This window comes from Triticum aestivum, chromosome 5D (assembly GCF_018294505.1).
Source record: "Triticum aestivum cultivar Chinese Spring chromosome 5D, IWGSC CS RefSeq v2.1, whole genome shotgun sequence".
NCBI lineage: Eukaryota > Viridiplantae > Streptophyta > Magnoliopsida > Poales > Poaceae > Triticum > Triticum aestivum.
The window spans coordinates 389,717,864-389,726,904 of record NC_057808.1 but is presented as its reverse complement, the minus strand read 5'-3'; positions in this window follow the sequence as shown (position 1 = coordinate 389,726,904).

Here is a 9,041-nt window from a genome sequence, read left to right as displayed (position 1 = left end):
TTTCGTCCGAATAAAAATCAGAAGCAAGCTTTTGGGACGAGACTCCGCCGCCACGAGGTGGAACCAATCTAGGGCTCCGGCAGAGCTGTTCTGCTGGGGACACTTCCCTCCGGGAGGGGAAAATCATCGTCATCGTCATCACCAACGCTCCTCTCATCGGGAGAGGGCAATCTCCATCAACATCTTCACCAGCACCATCTCCTCTCAAACCCTAGTTCATCTCTTGTATCCAATTCTTGTCTCTAAGTCTGGGATTGGTACCTGTAGGTTGCTAGTAGTGTTGATTACTCCTTGTACTTGATGCTAGTTGGTTTATTTGGTGGAAGATCATATGTTCAGATCCTTTATGCATATTAATATCCCTCTGATTATGAACATGAATATGATTTGTGAGTAGTTACGTTTGTTCCTGAGGACATGGGAGAAGTCTTGCTATTAGTAGTCATGTGAATTTGGTATTCGTTCGATATTTTGATGAGATGTATGTTGTCTCTCCTCTAGTGGTGTTATGTGAACATCGACTACATGACACTTCACCATTATTTGGGCCTAGAGGAAGGCATTGGGAAGTAATAAGTAGATGATGGGTTGCTAGAGTGACAGAAGCTTAAACCCTAGTTTATGCATTGCTTCGTAAGGGGCTGATTTGGATCCATATGTTTCATGCTATGGTTAGGTTTACCTTAATACTTTTGTTGTAGTTGTGGATGCTTGCAATAGAGGTTAATCATAAGTGGGATGCTTGTCCAAGTAAGGGCAGCACCCAAGCACCGGTCCACCCACATATCAAATTATCATAGTACCGAACGCGAATCATATGAACGTGATGAAAACTAGCTTGACGATAATTCCCATGTGTCCTCGGGAGCGCTTTTCTCTATATAAGAGTTTGTCCAGGCTTGTCCTTTGCTACAAAAAGGATTGGGCCACCTTGCTGCACTTTATTTACTTTTGTTACTTGTTGCTCGTTACCAATTATACTATCACAAAACTATCTGTTACCTATAATTTCAGTGCTTGCAGAGAATACCTTGCTGAAAACCGCTTATCATTTCCTTCTGCTCCTCGTTGGGTTTGACACTCTTACTTATCGAAAGGACTACGATAGATACCCTATACTTGTGGGTCATCAAGACTCTTTTCTGGGGCCGTTGCCGGGGAGTGAAGCGCCTTTGGTAGGTGGAATTTGGTAAGGAAAATTTTATATAGTGTGCTGAAATTTACTGTCACTTGTTACTATGGAAAGTAATCCTCTGAGGGGCTTATTCGGGGTATCTTCACCCCGACCAGTAGAGCAAAGCGTTGCTCCTCAACCTACTGAACCTACTGAAGATGAGAATGTCTACTTTGAAATTCCTTCGGGTATGTTAGAAAAGTGCTAGCAAATCCTTTTGCAGGAGATGGAATAATGCACCCTGATGAGCACCTAATCTATGTAGATGAAGTTTGTGGATTATTTAAGCTTGCAGGTATACCCGATAATGTTATTAAGAAGAAGGTCTTCCCTTTATCTTTGAAGGGAGATGCATTGACATGGTATAGGCTATGTGATGATATGGGGTCATGGAACTACAAACGATTGAAATTGCAATTTCATCAGAAGTTTTATCCTATGCATCTTGTTCATCGTGATCACAATTATATATATAATTTTTGGCCTCGCAAAGGAGAAAGCATCGCTCAAGCTTGGGGGAGTCTTAAATCAATGTTATATTCATGCCCCAATCATGAGCTCCCAAGAGAAATAATTATTCAAAGTTTTTATACTCGGCTTTCTAATAACAATCGCACCATGCTCGATACTTCTTGTGCTGGCTCTTTTATGATGAAGACTATTGAATTCAAATGGAATTTATTGGAAAGAATTAAACGCAACTCTGAAGATTGGGATGTCGACGAAGGTAAGGAGTCAGGTATGGATACCGATGTTTTCCGTAAATTTAGCACTAACTATGGGCTTGACTCTGAGATAGTAGCTTCTTTTTGTGAATCTTTTACTGCTCACGTTGATCTCCCTAGGGAGAAGTGGTTTAAATATCATCCTCCCATAGAAGTAAAAGTAGCTGCACCTATTAAAGTTGAAGAAAAGACTATCACTTATATTGATCCTATTGTTCCTACTTCTTATGTTGAGAAACCACCTTTTCCTGTTAGGATAAAGGATCACGCTAAAGCTTCAACTGTGGTTCGTAAAAGCAATATTAGAACCTATACACCTCCTGAGCAAGTTAAAGTTGAACCTAATATTGCTATTGTTAAAGATCTCTTAGCTGATAATATTGATGGGCATGTTATTTATTTCCGTGAAGAGACTGCTAGAATTGCTAAACCTTGTGCTAAAGATAAACATAGACCTGTGGTAGGCATGCCTGTTATTTCTATTAAAATAGGAGATCATTGTTATCATGGCTTATGTGATATGGGTGCCAGTGCTAGTGCAATACCTATTGACTTATACAAAGAAATTATGCACGATATTGCACCTACTGAGTTAGAAGATATTGATGTCACAATTAAACTTGTCAATAGAGATACTATTTCACTAATGGGAATTGTTAGAGATGTTGAAGTCTTGTGTGGGAAAACTAAATATCCTGCTGATTTTCTTGTTCTTGGCTCCCCACAAGATAGCGTTTGTCCCATTATATTTGGTAGACCCTTGCTGAACACTATTAATGCTAAGATAGACTGCGAAAAGGATGTTGTTACTATTGGTTTGGATGATATGTCTCATGAGTTTAATTTCTCTAAATTTCGTAGACAACACCGTGAAGAGGAATTGCCTAGTAAGGATGAAATAATTGGTCTTGCTTCTATTGCCGTACCTCCTAATGATCCTTTAGAACAATATTTGCTAGACCATGAAAATGATATGTTTATGAATGAAAGAAGGGAAATAGATGAAGTATTCTTTAAACAGGAACCTATCCTGAAACACAATTTGCCTGTTGAAATCCTAGGGGATCCTCCTCCACCCAAGGGTGATCCCGTGTTTGAGTTTAAACAGTTACCTGATACTCTTAAATATGCTTATCTTGATGAAAAGAAGATATATCCTGTTATTATTAGTGCTAACCTTACAGAGCATGAAGAAGAGAGATTATTGAAAACTCTGAAGAAGCACCGCACTGCTATTGGATATACTCTTGATGATCTTAAGGGCATTAGTCCCACTCTATGTCAACATAAAATAAATTTGGAGAAAGATGCCAAACCAGTTCGTGATCATCAACGACGGCTGAATCCTAAGATGAAAGAAGTGGTAAGAAAGGAAATAGTAAAGCTCCTTAAGACAGGTATAATTTATCCCGTTGCTGATAGTCAGTGGGCAAGTCCTGTCCACTGTGTCCCTAAGAAGGGAGGTATTACTGTCGTTCCTAATGATAAAGATGAATTGATCCCGCAAAGAATTATTACAGGTTATAGGATGGTAATTGATTTCCGCAAATTAAATAAAGCTACTAAAAAGGATCATTACCCCTTACCTTTTATCGATCAAATGCTAGAAAGACTATCCAAACATACACATTTTTGCTTTCTAGATGGTTATTCTGGTTTCTCTCAAATACCTGTGTCAGCCGATGATCAATCAAAGACCACTTTTACTTGCCCTTTCGGTACTTTTGCTTATAGACGTATGCCTTTTGGTTTATGTAATGCACCTGCTACCTTTCAAAGATGCATGATGGCTATATTCTCTGACTTTTGTGAAAAGATTTGTGAGGTTTTCATGGACGATTTCTTCGTTTAAGGATCCTCTTTTGATGATTGCTTGAGCAACCTTGATCGAGTTTTGCAGAGATGTGAAGAAACTAATCTTGTCTTGGGAAAAGTGCCACTTTATGGGTAATGAAGGTATTGTCTTGGGGCATAAAGTTTCTGAAAAAGGTATTGAAGTTGATAAAGCCAAGGTTGATGCTATTGAAAAGATGCCATGTCCCAAGGACATCAAAGGAATAAGAAGCTTCCTTGGTCATGCCGGTTTTTATAGGAGGTTCATTAAGGACTTCTCAAAAATTTCTCGGCCTCTGACTAATTTATTACAAAAAGATATACCATTTGTCTTTGATGATGATTGTGTAGAAGCATTTGAAATGCTTAAGAAAGCATTGATCTCTGCCCCTATTGTTCAGCCACCTGATTGGAATTTACCTTTTGAAATTATGTGTGATGCTAGTGATTATGCTGTAGGTGCTGTTCTAGGGCAAAGAGTTGAGAAGAAATTAAATGTTATTCAATATGCTAGTAAAACTCTAGACAATGCTCAGAGAAATTATGCTACTATTGAAAAAGAATTCTTAGCAGTTGTATTTGCTTGTGATAATTTCAGACCTTATATTGTTGATTCTAAAGTAACTATTCACACTGATCATGCTGCTATTAAATATCTTATGGAAAAGAAAGATGTTAAACCTAGACTTATTAGATGGGTTCTCTTGTTACAAGAATTTGATTTGCATATTACAGATAGAAAGGGAGCTGAGAACCCCGTTGCAGACAACTTGTTTAGGTTAGAAAATGTTCTTGATGACCCACTACCTATTGATGATAGCTTTCCTGATGAGCAATTAAATGTCATAAATGCTTCTTGTACTGCTCCATGGTATGCTGATTATACATCGTTGCTAAATTTATACCACCTAGTTTCACATACCAGCAAAAGAAAAAGTTCTTCTATGATTTGAGACATTACTTTTGGGATGACCCACATCTTTATAAAGAAGGAGTAGATGGTGTTATTAGACGTTTTGTACCTGAGCATGAACAGGAACAGATCCTAGGCAAGTGTCACTCCGAAGCTTATGGAGGACACCACGCTGGAGACAGAACTGCGCATAAGGTATTGCAATCCGGTTTTTATTGTCCTACTCTCTTCAAGGATGCCCGTAAGTTTGTCCTATCTTGTGATGAATGTCAAAGAATTGGTAATATTAGTAGACGTCAAGAAATGCCTATGAATTATTCACTTGTTATTGAACCATTTGATGTTTGGGGCTTTGATTATATGGGACCTTTTCCTGCCTCTAATGGATACACACATATTTTAGTTGCTGTTGATTACGTTACTAAGTGGGTAGAAGCTATTCCAACTAGTAGTGCTGATCACAACACTTCTATTAAAATGCTTAAATAAGTTATTTTTCCGAGGTTTGGAGTCCCTAGATATTTAATGACTGATGGTGTTTCACATTTTATTCATGGTGCTTTCCGAAAAATGCTTGCTAAATATGATGTTAATCATAGAATTGCATCTCCTTATCACCCGCAGTCTAGTGGTCAAGTAGAATTGAGCAACAGAGAGCTCAAATTAATTTTGCAAAAGACTGTTAATAGATCTAGAAAGAATTGGTCCAAGAAACTTGATGATGCATTATGGGCCTATAGAACTGCATATAAAAATCCTATGGGTATGTCTCCGTATAAAATGGTTTATGGAAAAGCATGTCACTTACCTCTCGAACTAGAACATAAGGCTTATTGGGATATTAAGGAGCTCAACTACGATTTCAAACTTGCAGGTGAGAAGAGGTTATTTGACATTAGCTCACTTGATGAATGGAGAACCCAAGCCTATGAGAATGCCAAATTGTTTAAAGAAATAGTTAAAAGATGGCATGACAAAAGAATACAAAAGCGCGAGTTTAATGTAGGTGATTATGTATTGCTATACAACTCTCGTTTAAGATTTTTTGTAGGAAAACTTCTCTCTAAATGGGAAGGCCCTTACGTTATCGAGGAGGTCTATCATTCCAGTGCCATAAAAATCAATAACTTTGAAGGCACAAATCCGAAGGTGGTGAACGGTCACAGAATCAAACATTATATCTTAGGTAATCCTATAAATGTTGAAACCAATGTTATTGAAACCGTAACCCCGGAGGAATACATAAGGGACACTTTCCGGAACGTTTCAGACTCTGAAAGGGAATATGTATGTGGTACGGTAAGTGAACCGACTCCAAAACAGTTCTAATGGCAATTTTTCTCCGTTTTGGAATATTTAGAAACATAGAAAAATAAGAAGCAGTCCGGGAAGGACACGAGGCCTCCACGAGGGTGGAGGGCGCGCCCTACCCCCTGGGCGCGCCCCCTGCCTCGTGGGCACCTCGTGCGCTCTCCGGACTCCGTTTTCTTGCACGTTACGTATTTTGGTCGGTAAAAATTCATTATATATTCTCCCGAAGGTTTTGACCACCGTATCACGCAATTGTCCTCTATTCTTGTTTCGAGCTGTTTCTCTGACAGATCTAGATCATCATGACGTCTCCAAGTGCCCCCAAGGACAAGTTCTTCGAGAAGATCATCAACCCCTACCTCGCGGAGGTGCTGCAACACCCTCAAACCATTGAGATGCGTGATGGGTTGCTGCACATTCACGATGTTGAGGGACCACGGAAGACCGGAAGCATGGAGACAAGGCTTGAAGCAATGGAGCAACAAGTTTTCAAGTGCCAGGAGATGGTGGAGCGTGGACTTGACTCCAATCACATAATGATCACAGAGTTCACCAACAACCACAAGCTAGATGCCAAGGACATTGGGGAGGCCATCTTCAAGCTCCACGAGAAAATCGAGCACCTCCAAGCCCAAATCTATGACCTGCAAAACCAAAACTGTGAGTATGAATATAGATTCGAAAGGATGAGTTTGGCTGCAGATTTAAAGATCCCGGAGACTCGATCATCCTTCTATGATGGTGAGCCGATGCCTTGGAAGATGGACGACAAGCCTACATCATCAACAACCCCTTCACCAGCAAAGGAGATATAATCACATGGGTATGGGCATTCCCCTTGGCAACTGCCAAGCTTGGGGGAGATGCCCCGGTATCGTATCACCACCACATCTCCTATCTTTACCATTTTCTTAGCTCGATCCTATTAGTAGTATCTTGATCTAGTAAAATAAAGTTTTGGTATGATCTAGTTTTGAGTTTTGCTTTATGATCCCTCTATGTAATCGAGTCCGTGAGCTATATATAATAAAGATTAGTGTTGAGTCAAGGGCTTGATTATCTTGCTATGATCTTGAGTGAACAAAAGAAAAGAGAAAATAATAAAAAGAAATAAAAAAGAGATCATATTGATCTTATGAAGAGTAATGACTTCACATAGAAAGAGTATGATGATTAAAAATTGTTGAGAGTTGACAAACATAGCTTTGGTCATCGTTGCAATTAATAGGAAGTAATAAAGAAAGAGAGGTTTCACATATAAATATACTATCTTGGACATCTTTTATGATTGGGAGCACTCATTAAAATATGACGTGCTAAAGAGTTGATGTTGGACAAGGAAGACAACGTAATGGGTTATGTTTTCTTATATCTGAGATAAAGTATATTGTCATGGATCATCCAACATGTTGAGCTTGCCTTTCCCCCTCATGCTAGCCAAATTCTTTGCACCAAGTAGAGACACTACTTGTGCTTCCAAAAAACCCTTAAACCAGTTTTGCCATGAGAGTCCACCATACCTACCTATGGATTGAGTAAGATCCTTCAAGTAAGTTGTCATCGGTGCAAGCAATAAAAATTGCTCTCTAAATATGTATGATTGATTGGGTGTGGAGGAAATAAGCTTTATACGATCTTGTGATGTGGAAGAAATAAAAGCGACGGACTGCATAATAAAGGTCCATATCACAAGTGGCAATATAAAGTGACGTTCTTTTGCATTAAGATTTTGTGCATCCAACCCTGAAAGCGCATGGCAACCTCTGCTTCCCTCTGCGAAGGGCCTATCTTTTATTATTACCTTCTACCTTATGCAAGAGTCACGGTGATCTTCACCTTTCCTTTTTACATTTTATCCTTTGGCAAGCACAGGATGTTGGAAAGATCCTGATAGATATATCTAATTGGATATGGGTTAGCATGAATTATTATTGTTGACATTACCCTTGAGGTAAAAGGTTGGGAGGCGAAACTATAAGCCCCTATCTTTCTCTGTGTCCGAATAAAACTCCGTAACCACAAGTATTGCGTGAGTGTTAGCAATTATGAAAGACTAAATGATAGTTGAGTATGTGGATTTGCTAGAAAGCTCTGATATAGACTCTTTCTGATGTTACGATAAATAGCAATTGCTTCAATGACTGAGATTACAGTTTGTTGGTTCTCAATAAAGTTTCTGATTCATACTTTGCATTGTGAATAGATTGTTACTTGAGCATAAGGAATCATATGACAATATCCATATATGTTGCTGTTATGAGAATAATCATGATGCCCTCATGTCCGTATTTTATTCTATCGACACCTCTACCTCTAAACATGTGGACATATTTATCGTTATCAGCTTTCGCTTGAGGACAAGCGAGGTCTAAGCTTGGGGGAGTTGATACGTCCATTTTGCATCATGCCTTTATATCGATATTTATTGCATTATGGGTTGTTATTACACATTATGTCACAATACTTATGCCTATTCTCTCTTATTGTACAAGGTTTACATAAGGAGGGAGAATGCCGGCAGCTGGAATTCTGGGCTGGAAAAGGAGCAAATATTAGAGACCTATTCTGCACAACTCCAAAAGTCCTAAAACTCCACGAAAGTTATTTTTGGAAATAATAAAAAATACTGAGCGGAAGAAATACGTCAGGGGGGCCTCCACCTATCCACGAGGGTGGGGGGCGCGCCCTACCCCCCTGGTCGCGCCCCCTGCCTCGTGGGCCCCCTGTTGGCCCTCCGGTGCCCACCTTCTGCTATATGAAGTCTTTCGTCCAAAGAAAAATCAGAAGCAAGCTTTCGGGACGAGACTCCGCCGCCACGAGGCGGAACCTTGGCGGAACCAATCTAGGGCTCCGGCAGAGCTGTTCTGCCGGGGACACTTCCCTCCGGGAGGGGGAAGTCATCGTCATCACCAACGCTCCTCTCATCGGGAGAGGGCAATCTCCATCAACATCTTCACCAGCACCATCTCCTCTCAAACCCTAGTTCATCTCTTGTATCCAATTCTTGTCTCTAAGTCTGGGATTGGTACCTGTAGGTTGCTAGTAGTGTTGATTACTCCTTGTAGTTGATGCTAGTTGGTTTATT